Genomic DNA, 20,551 nt, shown 5'->3' with positions numbered 1-20,551 from the left:
CTGCTTCACTCAGAGAGTGGTTGACACCTGGAATGCCCTCCCAGATGAGATTATTGCGGAATCGACCGTCCTAGGCTTCAAGAGCAAACTAGATGCATATCTCCTTAAGAGAGGCATATAAGGATATGGTGGACTATAAATTACGACAGGTGTACACCTGGCAGGGCCTCCGCGTGTGCGGATCGCCGGACTTGATGGACCGAAGGTCTGATCCGGAGATGGCAGTTCTTATGTTCTTATGTTCTTATAAAATGTTTGAAGGCAGGTTGGCAGAGTGGATGTCATTGACGTGTCATGGCCTTGCAGGGGAAGATAGATGGTGGCTCTCCCGCAGCTCATTTGGATGCAAAGTGGCCCCAACAAAAATATTTGTGGTCCACTGCAATAAGGTGTTACCAGAAGCACTCAGTATGCAGAAAAGACGTCGGCGAGTAAATTAATGACCAGAAGTAGGTTAAAGAATATTAATAAATACAAGAGCTCTCCTTTCCCTAACTCTCCAAGTTGTTTCAGAAAGAACTATTATACTCTGGTAGTCTGTAGTAATATGGATATTAAATTATTTAACTGGCAGAAAATTTGTAGGCTGGTTAAGAATTTTTTAAAAAATGGTTTCCACCATCCAAGTATATTACGAAAACTCAAAAACTATCTTCTCTTCCAGTAATAATAATTCCAGTAATAATACAGTAATAATAGTACCAGCTTCTCATTCAGATCATTTGCGCCAAGAAGAATTCTGGCAAAACAAACGGACAATAAGAAGACACATTCCTATCTAATGTCTGTATTTCGGGAAGGAAGTTGAGTGGGCAATCAAAAGACCAGTTACTATGCAAACTTCTCAATAGCAAATATCATGGATTTTTTTTTTTTTTTCCGTTAACATTGTAACTAATGAGGAAACACCATTTAAGCCTCAGCATTTCTATAGCTTCCTCATGATTCAGAAGGTATTATTCAATTATTTCTTATTTTTATTTTTGCTTTCAAATTGTAACACTTCCTGAGCTTTAATGTTTTTTTGTTCCCAGAGGCAGATGCCAGCCAAAGCTGGCATCCTCACATGCAAGTTAACAGCAAATGAAATCTCACTGGGAAGAACTTCTGTGAATCATTGTAGCTTCACAGAACTGGAAACAGTAAAATAAAATACGTGCATTCATTATAAATGATCTTACAAGGTAAGGTGTATTTTGGGAAATCTGTGAACTATTTTTAATTCCTCGTGTATTCGGTTCTGACAGTGTTGGTTTCCTGCTGTTAACTGAGAATCTTTAATAAAATCAAACTGAACTCACTCTATTTCCAGTAAGCAAATATATAGTGAGATCACTAAATATTGTTGCCATTTTCCACCCATACGGTCTTCAAACACAGTTCACACCTTTGAAAATCATTCCCTTTTATAGCACTGCAAGTTAAAAATACAAATCTCCCCCAAAAAGATTTTCTTGTAGGTATAATCCTTCTGCCTTGAGTAGCTATACAATCCATGATCAAAATGAGAAGAGGAAAGAAATAGAAAAGTCCGTTATCCACAAAGTTTATAGGCTGGTATCTTAGCTGGCTTTCAGTCTTAATCACTGGTCCCCAACTCTTCAAAATCTCCAAAGGCACCGATATAGAACAATATCTTCACAGGTTGGGATTTACACCTTATCTTCTTTCTCTCCATTAAATGCCAAGAGAGGACAAGATAAGGAGGCTATACCACCCATTGGGGTTTGACCAGGTACTACTGACCTGGATTGGCCACTGTGAGGATGGGCTACTGAGCTAGATGGACCATTGGTCTGACCCAGTAAGGCTATTTTTATGTTCTTATGTTGCAAATTTCCCAACAGAACTCCCTTACAATGGTAATATGTTTTTCTCAGTACTGTATCTGGTTCCAGGAATACTATTTCTTCATCTCCAATTTCTTCTTGAGGTGGTTTTCCTGCAGGATCTATTTCTATGGCTTCCTCCAGATCCCTTGTAAAGTCACCTATGCTGGTCTTTCAATTTCTATTTTGTGGAGGCTACAATACGGGCAAAACCTGGCTATTAGTATTCTCTGTAAAGCCAATCATTTTGATCACGTTTCTCCTTTGTTAAAACAGCTCCAGTGTCTGCCAATTTTCCAAAGAATAAAATTTAAAGTTCTTACACTTGTTCATCAGACCCTTTATTCTGGCATTCCTCTATACCTCTCCTACCATATCAACACTTACACCCCATCCCATATACTCCATTTTCCTAAAGACCATCGGCTTTGTTTTTCACCTCTTTCTGCTTCTCACTATGAATCCATACTGTTGTCTGCTTTTTTCTGTTTATCACTGTGGTGGGCTGAGTGGTCATCTCCCATCACTTCATCACCATCCTCCGGTCTTATTTTCCTTCTACCACCATGTTTTTCTGAAAACACTTCACTACAAGGCTCTTCTAAAAACATAACCAGGCTCCTCTGGTCACCATTGGGTCCCCTCCAACCCTCAATGGATTTCTGGGTCTTTTGGCTGCTTCCGATATCATTACCAGTCTCACCACTGTTGCCATCGGTCCTACTGGTCCCTCTGCCGGTCACTTGAATTCTTCTGGCTGCTTCCCACTGGGTCTTCTGGCTACTTCCTCCAGTCCCTCTGCTGTCACTTGCTAGTCACCATCAGCCAGGATACCATTAGTGCACTGGTTCCTTGTAGACCCTCCTGTCACCAGTCAATCCCTGCAGACAACCCTGGTCACTCAGCCTCTCCTTGAGGACACTGGCCCCTTGGTCTCCTGGGACTCTCCTGGTCACTTGGATACTCTCCACTGGTCATGGCTGGTCATCAAGCTTGAACACTGTCTGGTCATTCCAAGCTCTATTAGTCACAGGCTGGTCAAGCTTACCCAGGGTTAGGCTTTCACCAGCCTTCCTCCCTTCAAATATCACCTGAGCTCCAGAAGGAGCTCTACTTTTCCATATTCTTTATTCTGGAGGGTTTGTCTTCAAATCCCTTTTACATTTGGGGTGAGAACTCCCAGGTATCTTTGCAGCATCCATATGCAAATGAGCTCCTTCTTCTGATGCAGAGCAATGGCAGATGAAGTTCAATGTGGAGAAATGCAAAGTAATGCATTTAGGTAGTAAGAATAAGGAACACGAGTATAGAATGTCAGGCGCAACTCTGGGTAAGAGCGAACAAGAAAAGGACCTGGGTGTACTGATAGATAGGACCCTGAAGCCGTCGGCACAATGCGCGGCAGCGGCAAAGAAAGCAAACAGAATGTTAGGCATGATAAAGAAAGGAATCACGAGTAGATCGGAGAAAGTCATAATGCCGCTTTATAGAGCAATGGTCAGACCACACTTGGAATACTGTGTCCAACATTGGTCTCCCAAGGATATAAAACTGCTGGAGAGGGTGCAGAGACGAGCAACGAAGCTAATAAGAGGTATGGAGAACTTGGAATATGAGGAACGACTCAAGAAACTGGGACTGTTCTCCCTTGAGAAGAGGAGGCTGCGAGGGAACATGATCGAGACGTTCAAAATGCTGAAAGGCATCGATAAAATAGAGCAGGAAAATAAATTATTTATACTGTCCAACGCGACACGGCAAGAGGACACGGTTTGAAGCTAAGGGGGGACAAGTCCAGGACAAATGTCAGGAAGTTCTGCTTTACACAGCGAGTGGTAGACGCCTGGAATGCTCTCCCAAAGGAGGTTATTAAGGAATCCACTGTGCTAGGATTCAAAGGCAAATTAGATGCACATCTCCTTACGAGATGCATAGAGGGATATGGGTGACTAAAACTACATCAGGTGTATACCTGACTGGGCCTCCACGTGTGCGGATCGCCGGACTCGATGGACCATGGGTCTGATCCGGAGATGGCAGTTCTTATGTTCTTATGTTCTAAGTCTTCCCTCTGCTGACCAGTGATGGGACATACACCTTCTCTTTGGAACTCCTTACTTAAGCATTGGTGACTAGAAATACAGTATTATATTCAAAATTTAAAGCAAGCCTTAAGAGCCATCTCTTTTCAACTACTTTTGATAAGTGGTATAACAAATTTAAACTTGGAAACTTGGATTCATTATCCACCTAGCTCTCAGTTATTGCTTACTCATAGTGTCTTCTCTTCTTTTTGTACGTCTTCACTATACTTAACAATCTATCTGTTTATATTTTTTCTTTCTTGGTTGTTTTTTTTGTTGTTGTTTTTTTTTTAAAATATTTATTTATAGAATTTTATAATATTACCAAGCATATACATCTTGTACAGCAAAGTGCGGTCAAAACATAATAAATTGAGTCCAAAATTGAAATGTGAAATGTAAGTAATGCACAATTAAATTTTAAAATAAAAATACATAAAGTAAAGATAATCTAATTTGATCACACACTAGTCCTCAATAATTGGATCCAAGATTTAAAGAGTAGAACAAAATAAGTTAAATAAAGTTATCAGGAAAGCCATGTCTACTGCAGTACAGAGAGCTAAATTTCCTTAGGCTCAGTTATTCCCTTCTCAAGACGTTTCATTGAGAGAAAACTTATCAGATGAGATGGCTCTGTGAAAATGTACTTCACGGATAAGTATCTAATTACACATTTACATGGATATCTCAAAAAGAAAATACCCCCTATTTGAGTCACTCCAGGTTTCAGAAGTAGAAATTTTTTTCTTCTCTTTTGAGTCTCTCTAGAGACATCAGGAAAGATCTGAATATGATGTCCCAGGAAGTCCTTGGATCTATTTTTAAAGAAAAGTTTTAATATCCAATCCTTGTCTGGAGCCAAGGCCACAGACAACAGGAGAGTGGCTGAAACAGCCAATTCTCTATCAGATTGTTCCAGAATTGCGGAAATGTCCAATGGTCTATCCCGGGGTTCCTCAACTTTTTCTTCTTCTTTGAATGGGGACTTGGTGGGAAGATAATACACTCTTGTAAGAGGAGGTAAAGAGCTTTCAGGAATTTCCATTATTTCCATAAAGTAACGTTTCACCATTTCTCTAGGGGAAGTTGACAAGATCTTAGGAAAATTTATAAATCTCAAATTGTTAGCTCGACCATTGTTCTCCAGAGCTTCCAACTTCCTCCTGAGAATTATATTATCTTTAACCAACAAGTCTTGATTTTGTTTTAGTGATATTAGCTCTTTACTTGTATTTTGTGTCTTTGTTTTTAGCTGAAATATGTCCTGTTTATCAATTTTATTTCTCCTTTCTGTTCTTTTAATTCTTTATCCAAACTTTTTATTTGAGGATTTAAGGAATTCCCCAAATTCACTACCAAGTCCCATTGTGCTTCAAGTGTGACTTTAGGAGGTTTCTTTCTTGTTTTTAATGTATTTCCTTTATTTGTTATAAACCGCTTTACAACTCTTTGTGAAAAAAAAAAAAAAAAAACATAAACCTTGGGCAGGCAAATTAGAAAAGGAAAGATCTCCAATCTTTCCTTCTTGCTGGATTCTTAATTTATACTGTTTGTGCTTCCAGTGAAATGTTCCTCACTGACCAACTGCTAAGTCACTGCTCTCAAGGGATTGGTCCACATAATCCCTAAACCTATGGAACCATTGCTTGTTCCTATCTCTGGTATTGGGGTCATAACTATCTGAGGAAACCATCAGTAGAGTGTTCTTCCCTGGTGCTTCTTTCTCTTGCAGTTTATCTAAACTGCTATCTCTGCCACAGTTATCTGTTCTCCAACACATTACTATTAGAAATATATATTCATGTAAATTGAAGTGCCTTATTAAAAGTTCATTTTACCTTATTCACCCAAATTCAACCTTTTGTGTAAACTCAATACCATATTTTAATACCAAATATATTTGCTCAATTTACTCAAATAGCTATTCACATCAGCCTCCTTTCTGACCTCAAGGTAGTTGAATCAACCCATATGACCTGTAGACTGTTCTATATATGTAAACAGTTCTAATTCTATTATCAGCTTACCATTAAACATGCAACTTTAACCTTTACAGAAGAATATAGTGTAGTAGTAAGCAAAAGATCTCAGGCTTTCCCCGCATGAGTAATTTATCATTTTTTGTTAACTTGAAATCAAAGAAATGCAATGATAGCTGACTGGCAATTTAATTGTCTTTTCCCTACTAGTTACAGCTAATAAAATTTTGTTCCAGCATTGCGTGGGCATTAGAAGACATTGTATCCAGTTTTTTTAAAAAATTTCATCCCCAATACATATTGTCCAGAAAGAGCAGGAGAGGTGCTGTTATAGACTTGAAGCTCATTAGGGAATATAAATTTTCAAGCCCACTCAAATTGAACCCATACCAGTGACATATCTGTTCAAGGTGCATGTGTTGTGTATATGCTCCCTGTCTGCATTTCTCTCCCTTCTCCCTTCAGCCCTCAGTTCACAATCTGACATGTCTCCCTTCCCTTCCTGACCCTGCAAAGTTATGTTGTTCCCCCACCCCCCCACCTCCTCCCTGGCCTGTGTCTTAAAATCCAGTCTTCATTGGGCAGCAGCAACAGAACTCATGGCTCCTTCTGACCACCACCAGGACGTTCTCTCTAAACCATCCCACTCCTTCTGACACAACTTCCATGGCATCAGTATACAACACTTTCCAGCTATCGCCCTTTTGTCTCATTTCAAAAAAGGTATTTGATGTCATATATTCCTGAGAATTATTAATTACCTTAAGGCAGATGAGAGATCATTGAAGAAAGACATCATATTTGGGAAGATTGAAGGAAACAGGCAAAGAGGACGTCCTGCAACTAGATGGAGACACCTATGTGGATGATGTTGGAGGACCTTGTTGGACCAGCACAAAACCAATTTATTTTTGGATCTGTAATTCATCAGTCACTAGAACTCAAACCCGAGTCGATGGCATCCAACACACACATATTGAAGCTTAATATTAACAAAACAATAAAGCAAAATACACAATACGTATATACGACATCAAAACTGTTTCTCAATAATTTCTCTAGCAGTGTAATTTCCAGCCTTAGGAGGCACACAGGGCAGACACCACCTGACCCTTTCTACCAAGCCTTCTGTTCCAAAACTTAAATCAAATATGTTGTTGATCCATATGAACAAGCTGTGAAAGTCTATGGGATCTATTTAGCTAGGGGGCTGTTGTAAAAACACCTTTGCAAACTCATTCCGTCAAAGTCTTGGGTTAACCACGGCTACTTTGCCCTCATTATTTATAACATAGAAAACGGAGACTATCTATAGATTGCAATCACCACTGCTTTCATTAATCATTGTGGGCCAAATTCATGTTCATAGCCAGATTAACTACTTTTTCTTGCATAAATACACAACTGTATGCTCTGTTGGAGCTGATTTCTTCCTGATGCTACAAAATGGAGTGGTTTCTAATGAAATACTATTCTGATCCTAAAGGGAGCAGAAAGGGAGATGAGACCATCCAAAAAGATGGTCTTTGATCTGTGCTGGTCTCTCTTAAGCCATTTCCAGAACCTACCCATAGTCCAGCACCTCCAATCCCCTCCTGATGATCGTTCCCCATCTTCTTTACCTGCCTTGCCTATGATGCGCTCCCCTAATCTTTCCACCTTGCCTCTCTTACACAGCCTTCTTTCCCTAGTCCCTCTCTAAGCCCATCCTCTAGGTACCCGAATGGTGCCCATTTGTGTCCAATTACCCTATACAGTCATGGTCAGTCCCTGTTTTGAAAACAAAAAATACCTACTTCCCCTTTCAGATTTGACACTTAGGAAGGCACCCTCTAAATCTAGATCTTAAAGATATCAAACCAAATTGCTAATTCCCTGTACGTCAAAGCATGAAATAGGAAAAGGTAAAGACTTGGAATTAACTTTTTCCCTTAGAAATGTTTCCAAATGAACAGGATGCCTAAAAACCAGAAGGGCTTTCCTGATCAGTATGAAGACATTGAATTTAAAATTTCCTGGCACATTTCTAGGAACCTTTTGCTCTTCACTTATCTTGTTTGGCACACATCAAGGAAAACAAGAACTTTTAAAATGTGAAAGCTTTTTTCAGTCGTTGCTTTGTCAGGCTCTCAAACAAATAAGAAGGAATAAATTATTAAAAAATGAATAAGGACTAGACATTCTGTAGACAACCATTTGCACCAGCATCTTCCTGGTCCCTCTGGTGACGTTTAGATTTGGGGAGATAATATGTTTTCATTAAAGGTGGTAATGCAACACTTCCCACACATAAAGGTTAAATATTTCCTGCACAGCAAAGTTAGCCATTTTAGGAAAATGAATTAGGCAAAGATTATTTTTTCTTCTGGAGTTTTCCAATCTTTCAATCTCCCTAGGGTGATCTTGCATAAAACAGAATTTTATTCCTGAAGAGAAACAACTTGTTCCTCATAGTTTCCAGATGTCTGACAGCTCTTTAATGTCTGTTCCTGAAAAAGAACTTTTCCTTCCGCCCTTGTAACAAAATCATCCAAATCATCTCTATAACCTGTTATAGATATTTCTAAGCTGAAAACAGTCCTCTGCATTTCCTCAAGAATAATTACTTGAGGAAAAGGCAACGCACAAGACTGCACCACGCTTACAGACTAGGCAGGCAGGACCATATATTCCCTCTGTCTGGTCCAAAGCAGAAACTGATCCTTCAGCAGACACTTCTGAGTTGCTCTATAGGCCACCATTTTCCAAGGCTACCAAGGCAGCAAACAGACCAGTACGCTGCAAGAATAATTCCACCACTGTGACTTGTTGAATCTGGGTTCCATCTGTACATGGAGAGAGGAAAGCACCATTTTGGAAACAGCCACCTCCATCAGAACTTCCAGTCATGCTAAATTCATGGGTAAGATTGGGAGAGCTTGCAGTGAGGGTTTTGCAGTTCCCTCTAAATTCAGGTCGCTCTCATTTTTCACTATATCACACCCTCAACTGTACCAACAAGACCGAAATTTTTGTTTGTCTGATGAGTTATAAATTGATTTATCAGGTCTGAAATTGAAGGTGAGGATATGAGAAGATAACACCCTAATTTTATGCTTTCTCGTTATTTTTTCCTTCACCAAAGCACCTGATAAAAGTGGGCTAATATCAAGATGATTTCTCCAGTTAACTTCAAATTTTGGGCCAGTAAACCAGCTAAACTTTGGCCAGACAACTTGATATCTGGTTAAAAGTTAACCAATGACAAGGAAGTGGGGTGAGAAGTATGTCAAGAGTATAGTTATAATTTGCCTAGATTACACTACAATCTGTGCCATCCAGTTAAAATAACTGGCTATCTGGTTGAATATAAATCTTGTCCTGAAGTTTGTTAGCCAAAGATATCTAAGTAACTTAGGGCCCTTTTTACTAAAGGATGTTAAGCCTTTAATGTGTTGTTAGCATGTGCAAACAAGCTCTTTTTTAAACTCCAATTTTAGCAATTGTAAACCGTCCAGATATTTGTTTGATGATCGATATATCAAACTGTACAGAAACTTGGAAACTTGGAAATGCATTAAAGTGTTGCATGCACCAACTAATTTTAAAATATTTTTGGGAGGGGGTAGAGAATGAGCAGAGAATGGGCATGGAAGTGTTAACCGTCATACTTAAGACATGTTAACTGGCTAACATGGAGTTAATAAGGCTAATGCATTAACTCTAAGCAGGTACCAGTGCTACTGACGGCATTAGCACATAACCTGCAATAAAATACACATACACACACATATATATCTGCATAATATTATTATTTTTATGAAGTATTTTATAGAATCAATTTCAAGCATATACACTTGTATAGAATATCAAAACACTAAAATGGAAAAACTTATGACATGGCAACTAATTAGTAATTGATTCAAGACCTCAGTTCAGGTAAAGGCAAGTGATAACTGAAAAAAAGAACAGGAAACAGCATGGTGTCTATACTTAAAAGAAGGAAAAAAACCCCTATGGTAGACAATATAAGAAACCACGGGAGTAAAGTAGTGAACTCAAGGCTGGGCTTCCTTTATCTGGACAGAACTAGTCTGACCGGAGATTAGTTTTATTACTCAAAAACATAGAGGGGCTGTTTTGAGATGACGTCTAAGTCCGGATTTGGATGTTTTATGAAGTGCGTCCAAAAATCGGGTAGAGAAAATGGTCATTTTTGAAACCACAAAACGTCTCTTTTTTTTTTAAATTCAAAAATGACCTTTCTAGACATGTTCGCCCTTAGTGCATCTATCTTTTTAAACTATTTTCAAAAATTAAACATCTAAACAAAAAAAACGCAGAGAACAAGCTATTGACATGTAGGAGGGGCCAGCATTTGTAGTAGACGGCCACACGGACAACTCAGCACCACAGTGAAATTCACATCGTAGGCTTCACTCCTCACAGCAAAATCTTTGGGCAATCCCAAACCCCTGCCAAATAACATAGGGCACCACTCATCACTGCATTTTCTCTGTAACCAGGCCCTCTCTTTGGAATAGCCTTCTCTCTCATCTCAGATTAGAAACTTCTCTGGAAAAATCCAAAGCTCATCTGAAAATCTTCCTCTTTTGATGCCTTCAGCCAATGTTCATCCTTTACTCACTAATAAAAAACACAGAAGCGTGATGGAATAACCCATAACCAAAAAGCTCTTGCTAAATCAATGGCCTTTGTTTATATTTCTGTGTATTATACCTGAATGAAAATAAAGTTCATAAACTAAAAAAAAATAATAATAATTTTACTTATTCTACTCAGTAGCACATATAGAATTAAACACTTCATACTCATACCAAATGATTTTATATGTAGAAACGTAAATTAGAGATCCTCTGTGGAATGAACACAGAGGATCTCTAATCAGAAAATGATGGGTCTATATTGAAGGAACTAAGGCACGATACGTGTCCTGTATATAGACATTCAGTTGAGTTTGGGCTGGGGAGGGTTTCGATGGGCTGAAGTGAGCTTTGATGGAGACTCCAGTACAGTAGATGGAGCCTAAGCACACTACTGGGCAGGGCTTTGAGTTTCTGGCCCAGAAATAGCTCAGAAAAAAGACTATTTAAATTAAATTAATTTATGGAGCATGTATGGACCACTCGGGTCTTTATCTGCCGTCATTTACTATGTTACTATGTTTTTCTTTATAACTTGAATAAAATAGCCCTTACTTCCAGACGCACCTGCTTCAATAAAGGAACTATTTTTACCTCCTAGTAAGATAATTAGTCTTTTAAAGAAGATGGAGGAGCAGTCTAAATTATAGTACTTGAAATAGAAAGCACCATCAGGCCAGCAATTGTGATCTCTTTCAAAGCAGCAAAACAGTTATTATAGAAGGATTGTTGCATGTGAAGTCTGAAGGTTTCATGCAGAGACTTCTGGGCCGGCTTTTCATCATTATCAAGACCTCATCTTCAGAAAATGTCTTCTTGCGTTGTATCCCCTCATTCCTTCTTGGCATACAATATTGCTATAACCAATTCATTCAGCCTCCCCGCCAATGTTCCCTCTCTAAGGACTGAGTTGATGTAAGCACGAAAAAAATTCCATTCCATTACCTTGTGAGCACTTCGTACAGATAGAAACACAGATGGGCGCATACTATATACTCATGCAGAAAGAGTTGAAGGGAGGTTGTAAAGAATTCCATTAGCCAGGCTCTGCATGTTTTCATTTTTCATTTGCCTGTAGTTTAAACTATATGCTTATAGCTCCTCTGAATTTTACTCAGCTATTGGATGTGGTGACAGGTCAAAAACGCGCAAGACAATCGCGCGCAGACAAAATCGCGCAGACAAATAAGCGCTAAGACAATTGCGCGCAAGACAACCATTGGATGTTTAGCAAAGCTTCGAGAGAACATTGCCTCCAGTAAGACCACTCCTCTAAAACAAAGGGGGAGGGGAACAATTGGGGCACTTTTGAACCCAGCAGGAAATGACCCCTTTGCTGCACCAGCTGTCAGCCCAATAACTCTGTTCCTGGTGGCCAAAAGATCAAAACAATGCACAACAGAATAATACAACATACACTTCTCCCTCCGTAATCGCAGTTTCAGCAATCGCGGTTTTGATTATTTGCGGTTTTTAGCTTGCTGGCTCCTCCCCCCCCAAATTACATCAGCTTGCATAGAGAAATTAAAGTTTCAAGTTTCAAGTTTATTTATTATTTGATTAATCGCCTATTCCAAATTCTAAGCGATGTACAAATTGGTAAAATACATTATCTAAAATAGACATAAAATAGATCTACTTAGCCAGTGATATTTTCATGGTCTAATGTCTAGATAAAATTTCTATAGTACCATTTGCACTTTTGAGAGTGAGGGAAATTTTCTTATTCAAGAGTTCAGCCAATTTCTACGTATATCTTTGGCAAAATGGGCCCCATCTTAAGCTTATTAAAAAAAAAAAAACCTGAATCATATATGAAAGTTGTTTTTGCACAATGTTCCCTTGCTTAGCAATTTTAAGAAGGGATTGTTTTGGTAAGTCATATATTTGGCATGAGCAGAAAATTGACTGCAATTTTGCCGGATTGTAGCAATTGTTTTGACCCGATCCTTAAAGCAGCTCATACTGAGATAATGCTGCTTCTGACTAAATATCAGGCTGGGTGGCAGAGCATGAAAGGTCTTTCATATTATTCCTACACACATTGGCTCGTGATTTTGACTGTATCAGGAATGAACTCACGTGTATGAATTTGACTGGGATACACAGTCTGATCATTAATCTCAGTACTCTTTGTAGCAAACATGCTGAGGTCATTAATAGCCAGAGGCTCACTTGAGAATTAGCAATAAATTTGAGCCTACCATATCCTGGCTTAGGTATAAAATTCATTCTTCTCATGTCTTTATTAAAAATTGGATAAATCACTATTCTTTGCTCATCTCCAATATCCATCTAACGTTGGCAATAACGTCTCTTCTTCCTTGACCTTTTCTGAAACCAGGCTGAACTTTGGGTAGTTCTTGCTGAACGTATGATCGTAGCCTTCGTTGTATTATTTTCAGCAATATTTTGCTTGCATGTGGAATTAATGTAATCGTTCTGTAGTTGTTACAGTCCTTGGCGTCACCTTTCTTCAGTATAGGTATGAGCAGTGATTTTCTCCAATCAGTTGGCCATGTTTTCTCCTTTCAAATCTGTTGACACAGTCAAGTGAGGGCCATGATAGCATCTTCTGAGTCTTTGATTAATTCAATTGGAATACCATTGATACCAGGTGACATGTTTTTTTATAAAGCTTTAATTGTTGCTATGACTTCTTCTTAAAACATTGGGTTCTTCATTGGTATCAGTTTCCAGATCATTTCTCCAGTATATTCCTCGTTGCCTTTTTTGTATTGATTGGGGGGAGATTCTGTATAGGATGCCAGTCTCAGCAGCTGCCTATCAAGCGGCTGAGAATCATACACCGGCATCCTATCCAGAATCGCGTCTGTCCTAAGGGACAGACACCTAACCCCGCCTAACCACCATAATTCTCTATCGGCACCCATTTCACAGGCACCGGTTAGAGAATTGCCAAGGGATCCCTTGCTATCAGCTTACTGTGGCAAGAGAATATCCCTGCTGCAATCAGCTGAGATTTTAATGATGCCCAAACCAAAATTTGGACTTTTTTGCTAAAGATGCACAAAAGTTCAGTAGCAAACATGACCATATTCAAAACAGAAACACGTCTATGTTTTTGTTTCAAAAATGGCCATTTCATAGACATGCGTCTATCTTTTTGAACCATTTTTGAACAAAAAAATCCAAAAGAAAAACACACAAAACAAGTCATTAAGATGTAGGAGGGGCCGGCGGTTTTAGTATACTGGTCACACAGACATCCCAGCAGAGCAGTGGGGCACTGCAGTGAGCATCACATGAAAAGACACATGTACACATCTCACCACAGCCCTCTTATAATGTATAAACCCATCCAAAAGCTACTGGGCCCAACTGTACACCATATTAATAGCCCTTATGCCCACAGGTATCACCTATATGGAGGTACAGTGGGATTAAGGTAGGTTTTGGTAAACTTACATAATCCATCATAAGTGTAGTAGTTAGACTGGGATATAGGTCTGAGTTCCAATGTCTATGGTTGACCACACTGCCTAGTAGGCTACTCCAGGACCTGCTTGCTACTGTACGAGGTCTGGCCATAACATCTGAAGTTATGTATGTACTGTTTCATTCACATCTTCAGGGGATGGGAGTAATGACCACTGGGAGAGTGTGGAGGAGGGTCATGCCTTCATCTCTCCAGTAGGCATCGTGTCAGTTTGTCTACCCTTTTGGCGCCTAGGGCTCTTCAGCCAGGAGAAGAGACGGCTCAGGGGAGATATGATAGAGGTCTAGAAAATACTGAGTGGAGTAGAACGGGAAGATGTGAATTGCTTGTTTACTCTTTCCAAAAATATTAGGACTTGGGGATTAGTGCCTATGAAAAGGATCTGGGTTTCATAGTAGACAATATGATGAAACCTTCCGTCAAATGTGCGGCGGCGGCCAAAAAAGCAAACAGGATGCTGGGAATTATTTAAAAAGGGATGATTAACAAGACTAAGAATGTTATAATGTCTCTGTATCGCTCCATGGTGTGACCTCATCTGGAGTACTGCATTCAATTCTGGTCTCCTTATTTCAAGAAAGATATAGTGGCGCTAGAAAAGGTTCACAGAAGAGCGACCAAGATGGTAAAGGGGATGGAACTCCTCTCATATGAGGAAAGACAAACAGTTAGGGCTCTTCAGCTTGGAAAAGACTCAGCTGAGGGAAGATATCATTGAAGACTACAAAATCCTGAGTGGAGTAAAATTGGTACAAGTGGCTTGATTTTTCACTCCGTCAAAAATTACAAAGACTAGGGGACACTCGATGAAGTTACAGGGAAATGCTCTTAAAACCAATGAACATAAGAACATAAGAAGTTGCCTCCGCTGAGGCAGACCATAGGTCCATCCTGCTCAGCGGTCCGCTCCCGCGGCGGCCCATCAGGCCCATTGTCTGAGCAATGGTCTATACCAATGGGAGGAGATTTTTTTTCACTCAGAGAATAGTTAAGCTCTGGAACGCATTGCCAGAGGATGTGGTAAGAGCAGATAGCGTAGCTGGTTTTAAGAAAGGTTTGGACAAGTTCCTGGAGAAAAAGTCCATAGTCTGTTATTGAGAAAGACATAGAGGAAGCCCCTGCTTGCCCTGTATTGGTAGCATGGAATATTGCTACACCTTGGGTTTTGGCCAAGTACTAGTGACCTAGATTGGCCACTGTGGGCTACTAGGCTTGATGGACCATTGGTCTGACCCAGTAAGGCTATTCTTATGTTCTTATGACTAAGGAGCATGTGATGAAGCTACTAAGTAGTAGATTTAAAACAAACCAGAGAAAATATTTCTTCACTCAACATGTAATTAAACTCTGTAATTCATTGCCAGAAAAGTGGTGAAAGCAGTTAGCTTGGCAGGGTTTAAAAAGGTTTGGATAACTTCCTAAAACAAAAGTTCATAAGCCATTATTAAGATGAACATAAGAACATAAGCAATGCCTCCGCTGGGTCAGACCTGAGGTCCATCGTGCCCAGCAGTCCGCTCACACGGCGGCCCATCAGGTCCAGGACCTGTGCAGTAATCTTTTATCTATACCCCTCTATCCCCTTTTCCAGCAGGAAATTGTCCAATCCTTTCTTAAACCCCAGTACCGTTCGCTGCCCTATAACGTCCTCTGGAAGCGCATTCCAGGTGTCCACCACACGTTGGGTAAAGAAGAACTTCCTAGCATTCGTTTTGAATCTGTCCCCTTTCAACTTTTCCGAATGTCCTTTTGTTTTTTTATTTTCTGAAAGTTTGAAGAATCTGTCCCTCTCTACTCTCTCTATGCCCTTCATGATCTTGTAAGTCTCTATCATATCCCCTCTAAGTCTTCTCTTCTCCAGGGAAAAGAGATCCAGTTTCTCCAATCTCTCAGCGTATGAAAGGCTTTCCATCCCCTTAATCAGTCGTGTCGCTCTCCTCTGAACTCTCTCGAGTAACACCATATCCTTCTTAAGGTATGGTGACCAATACTGGACGCAGTACTCAAGATGCGGATGCACCATTGCCCGGTACAGATGGACTTGGGAAAATCCACTGCTTATTCCTAGAATAAGCAAAATAAAATCTGTTATACTCTATGGGATCTTGCCAGTTACTTATGATCTGGGTTGGCCACTTTTGGAAGCAGGTTACTATGCTTGATGGACCTTTGGTCTGTCCCAATATGGCAACTCTTATTTTCTTATATTTTAGGCATCAGAAGTGTGCATAATGTTATTCTGTGCACTTAAGTGTGCAAGAAGTGACTAGCTCTATGCACCTAATTATAGAATTGCCCTTCACATGTTTTCTTTAGTTCCTGCTTTCTAATAATTGTTTTTTTTGCGTTTTTCCATGTCTTGTTTGAGTCAAAAGTTGGGCTTTACATCTCAAGACTGAAAATCTTTCAATTTGCGATTTTCCTTAATTTGGTATCTACCAACCACAAACTTGGGCGCCGGTTACAGAATCCGGTCTTTAACCTCTCTAACCCTTTCATGTCTTCCTGGAATCAATCAAACTAATTATGCTTGTACAGCTGGTATAATGGGAGATTGCATCATTGAGCCCTAAGAAGTGAAGATCAATGAAAAGACAAAGGTGGAGAACCCTGGAACCTCTCTGCGCTCTGTTTATTATACAGCAGTAAAAGTAAACCCTATTCTATGCTTACACGATCAGCCTATTTATAGCTCTACACTTGTTTTTGGATCAAGTTATTTTTGAAACGGTCAATTCAAAACAGATTTTAATATAGAAAGCCACAAACACTGGAAATAAAGAGTATTGTTTAGGGTTTAAGAAAGGCTGAAAGACATTATGTAAGCTCTTTAAACAGCATTAATGTCTCAGATTTTGGTAAAACATTTTCTGGTTTCATCATGAATCATGAAGGGATTAGTTTGGGTTCTGTGTTTGCTCCATACAATTCCAAAAATAAGGACAGAGTAAGCCAAAATTAGACCTGATTACTTAATAAGCACTTTGTTTAAGATGTGTTTGTACCATATGAATAACAGACACCATTTATACATAGAGAATAAATAGGTGCTCTCAAAAGTGTTTAATTCTTTTTTTATACATCTGTGGTTAGTGGCATTTTTGCTTAGTTTTGTTTACCAACTAAGGATCAGAGAATTAATTGCATGTAAAGAGAGCATCCTGTTGATTTTTTCTCCTCTGATGGGTAAAACATCAAAGCATATATGATCCAGTTTTAGAAAACTGGTAAAAACGAGCTTGTTCAATCGATTTGTTAACTAAGAATCTTCTCAGCTCTGCTTACTCAACCAGTAACCCCTAATGAACTATATAGCTTTCATATTTCTTCATTATGTAAGATTGTATTGCTGGCTTTGATTGTAAACTCTTCGCTGACTTTGACTGTAACCTCTTCGCTGATTGTCCAGCACTTCTTGCTGTGAACCGCCTTGAACTTTATGGCTTTGGCGGTATATAAGAATAAATATAATAAGAATCAAGGAAACTCTTATATCTTGGCATCCCAAGTCCTCTAAATTTTCTTCACACTTCTACCTCTAACCCTCTGTTGTAGTTCCTTCCTATTTCTCCTACTGTAAACCGCGTCGAGCTCTACGAACGTGGAGATGGTGCGGTATACAAACCTAAGGATTAGATTAGATTAGATTAGATTATTATTATTAAATCCTTGAGTTTTCCCAAGTCAAGAAGTCATTTCAATAGCTATAGGATAATTTTCTTATAGAATTATCCCAGCACTGGGAAGGGAAGGCCCGCTATTCAGAAGACTAAAAGGTATGGGGAAGGGTCTGAATAGGTTTTGGGGGGTGGGGATGTTTGGGAGGGTGTCAGCAGGAGGGATTGGGTATCCCTCCTGTCATGGATGTTAGCATGGGTTTGGGGGTGCCGGCAGGAAGGAGTGGGCATCTCTCCTGCCGGCTGATTTGAGGTCGGGTACGGGGGTTCCCTGCCAAGGCCATTCTAAGCCAATCGTGGCAGGGGAATTTACACCTCCAGTATCAGCTGAGCGACAGGGACTCCCTAAAGCCACGATTCTGTAACCAGCGCCCAGAACTTGGGTGTCAGTTACAGAATCGCAGCTTTGGGGAATCCCTGCCGCTCAGCTGATGGGGGAGGGGGAATACCTCTGCCGCGATTGGCTGCTGCAGGCTAGCGGCAAAGGTAAGTGGCTGAAATGTAGCCCTGGGTTTCCTGGCCTACATTTCAGCCACCCATCTTGGAGCGATTCTGTAATCGGCGCCCTGGACTGATTGACAGGCCATCGGTGGTCGCTTTCAGTGCAACCACCAACTTGGGCACCGGTTACAGAATCCGGCCTTTCGGGCTTAAAATACTTTTTCATTTTTCTTAATTTTTTCAAAAATTGAATATGATCATGACCATGTAATGTTAATAAATTGCCTATCTCAACTCCCAAAATTTAGATTGAAGAACTAAGGGATGTTGATAACCAGAGAAAACTCCCTTTTTTGGAAATATAAAACACAGTTTTTGTAATTGTTTATTTATAACCTCAAGATTATAGAACATATCGAAGTTAATACAAGGTGAAAAGTATATATTAGCGGTATTATGCAATGACGTGTTTCAGTTCCCTGAAGCAAATAAAAACTGGCATCGGAACTGGAGAGTAAAAATTGTCAGGTAATTGTAACTTTGCACTAGTTGAAATTAAAATGATTATTCCCTTAGAACCTTAGGTCCTGATCCCTGTGCCAAATTTAGTTTAAATCTATTCAGTGGTTTCCAAGTTGTACTAAATATACAGACAATTAGATGCTCCATTGAACACAGGCTCTAGAATGTGTGTGTCAAAATTAAGTGGTTCTGTAATTAATTTGCCCAAATTAGGCAAGAACACAAGCAATAGAGAGGCAAACAGCTTTCTGAGACTTTTATAGAATATTTTCTTGTGATCCAGGGTTTAAGTTGTTGTGGTTGGGTGCCATCAACTCGTGCTCAAGTCCTAACGACTTGATGAATTGTGGATCAAAAAATAAATCTTTTTTTTTTTTTTTTTTTGCTAGTCCAGAAATGTCCCCATCCCCATGGTTGTTTTCAACGTGTCCAGCCTCTTCGCTTGGTTCTTTCGATCTTCCCAAACATGATGTCCTTCTCCAGTGATCTCTCTCTTCTGATGGTGTGACTATAATAAGACGGAGGCCCAGCCCGTTTCGCACTGATGGGCTTCTTCAAGGGTGATGATAAGATTTATAATGGTGCCAGTATAACGTTCATTTTTTGCTCAAAATTTCATTCAGAAGACTGCTGTTCATTTTGCCTCCGTCGGGTTCATGAGATAAGTGCTTTTTCAGTATTTCACATTAGAACAGAACAAAAATTATGTGAATACTTGTTATAAAAGATGCTGGTTATATTTATGCTCATTCAATAAGAAGAAAATTTGTAAATAGTCACAATTAGACTTAAAGTGAAAGTAAATCACAAAAGCATATAAAAAATTGTCTTTAAAAAAATAAAAATCAAGGGTTTTTGACCAGTGATGATACCCACCCTGAAAATGTTGTGACTCCTTTGAATTCATACCATTCAGAAGTAGATGTTTCTTGTACCACTTAGCCTTGGCTATTAACTTTTGTTTTAAATGCTAGTTTTGTTGTTTTGGTTCCTTACTAATACTTGGACTCTTTAGCCTTAATGAAAATGCATTGCTTCAAGCAAGGCAACCTAAATACCTGAGGTGAATCTATTATTAGCTTGGACTTTGTGGCCATTCTATTTAAGGACTTCACCACTCCCGTACTGGCTTCTCAAAATATCATCCTTTTGTTTGCTAACCTCCCAACCTACAATTTTATTATGACTGCTATAGGGAACAACTTCAGGAAGTTGACATTTCTTGCGCCTCTACTCTCATATCACTCTTTCATAGAAAAGGAGGTGGCGGAGACAAAAACTGTGAAGGAATTCATAAACATCATGGGATTAATTGTGAGAGGATGGAGCACCTTGGTTCAGGACAGCATGAAATAGCTTTTAAACTAATGAGACAGGATCAGAATATGTAACACTAACTAACCTTACTGGGCAAACTAGAGGGGCCATTTTGGTCTGTATCTGCTATCATCTACTCCATATCAGCTGCTGCATATATTCCAAAGGACACGTCTTGTCATCTACAGGAAAGTGCGCCTGAAATGAACATTTATTTATTATTTATTTATTTTTAAGATTTCTATACCGTTTTTTTCCAAAACGGTTTACAAAAAGTTACATTCATAAAGTATTAAAAAGTAAGAACAAAATAGGTACAAAAACAGACAGATTCAATCTTTACATAAGGTCAATTGCTCAAAGAAATGCTTCAACAAATAGTTGTGTTCTTAACATTTTCCTGAATGAGTTCCTGCCTCTACATTTTCGAACTTGGCCAACAAGGCTATTCCACAGCTTAACTCCTGCACCATGTAAAAGTCATGACATTCGATTCCACATTTTTAGGATTAGCGTTCGTTTTCAGCACTGCTGACCTTTTGGAGCGCAATGATCTTAATGGTTGATACCCAGACATCAAACTCTTAAAAAATTCA

This window comes from Geotrypetes seraphini, chromosome 10 (assembly GCF_902459505.1).
Source record: "Geotrypetes seraphini chromosome 10, aGeoSer1.1, whole genome shotgun sequence".
NCBI classification, from domain to species: Eukaryota; Metazoa; Chordata; class Amphibia; order Gymnophiona; family Dermophiidae; genus Geotrypetes; species Geotrypetes seraphini.
The sequence above is the reverse complement of the archived record's forward strand: the minus strand, read 5'-3'. Positions refer to the sequence as shown.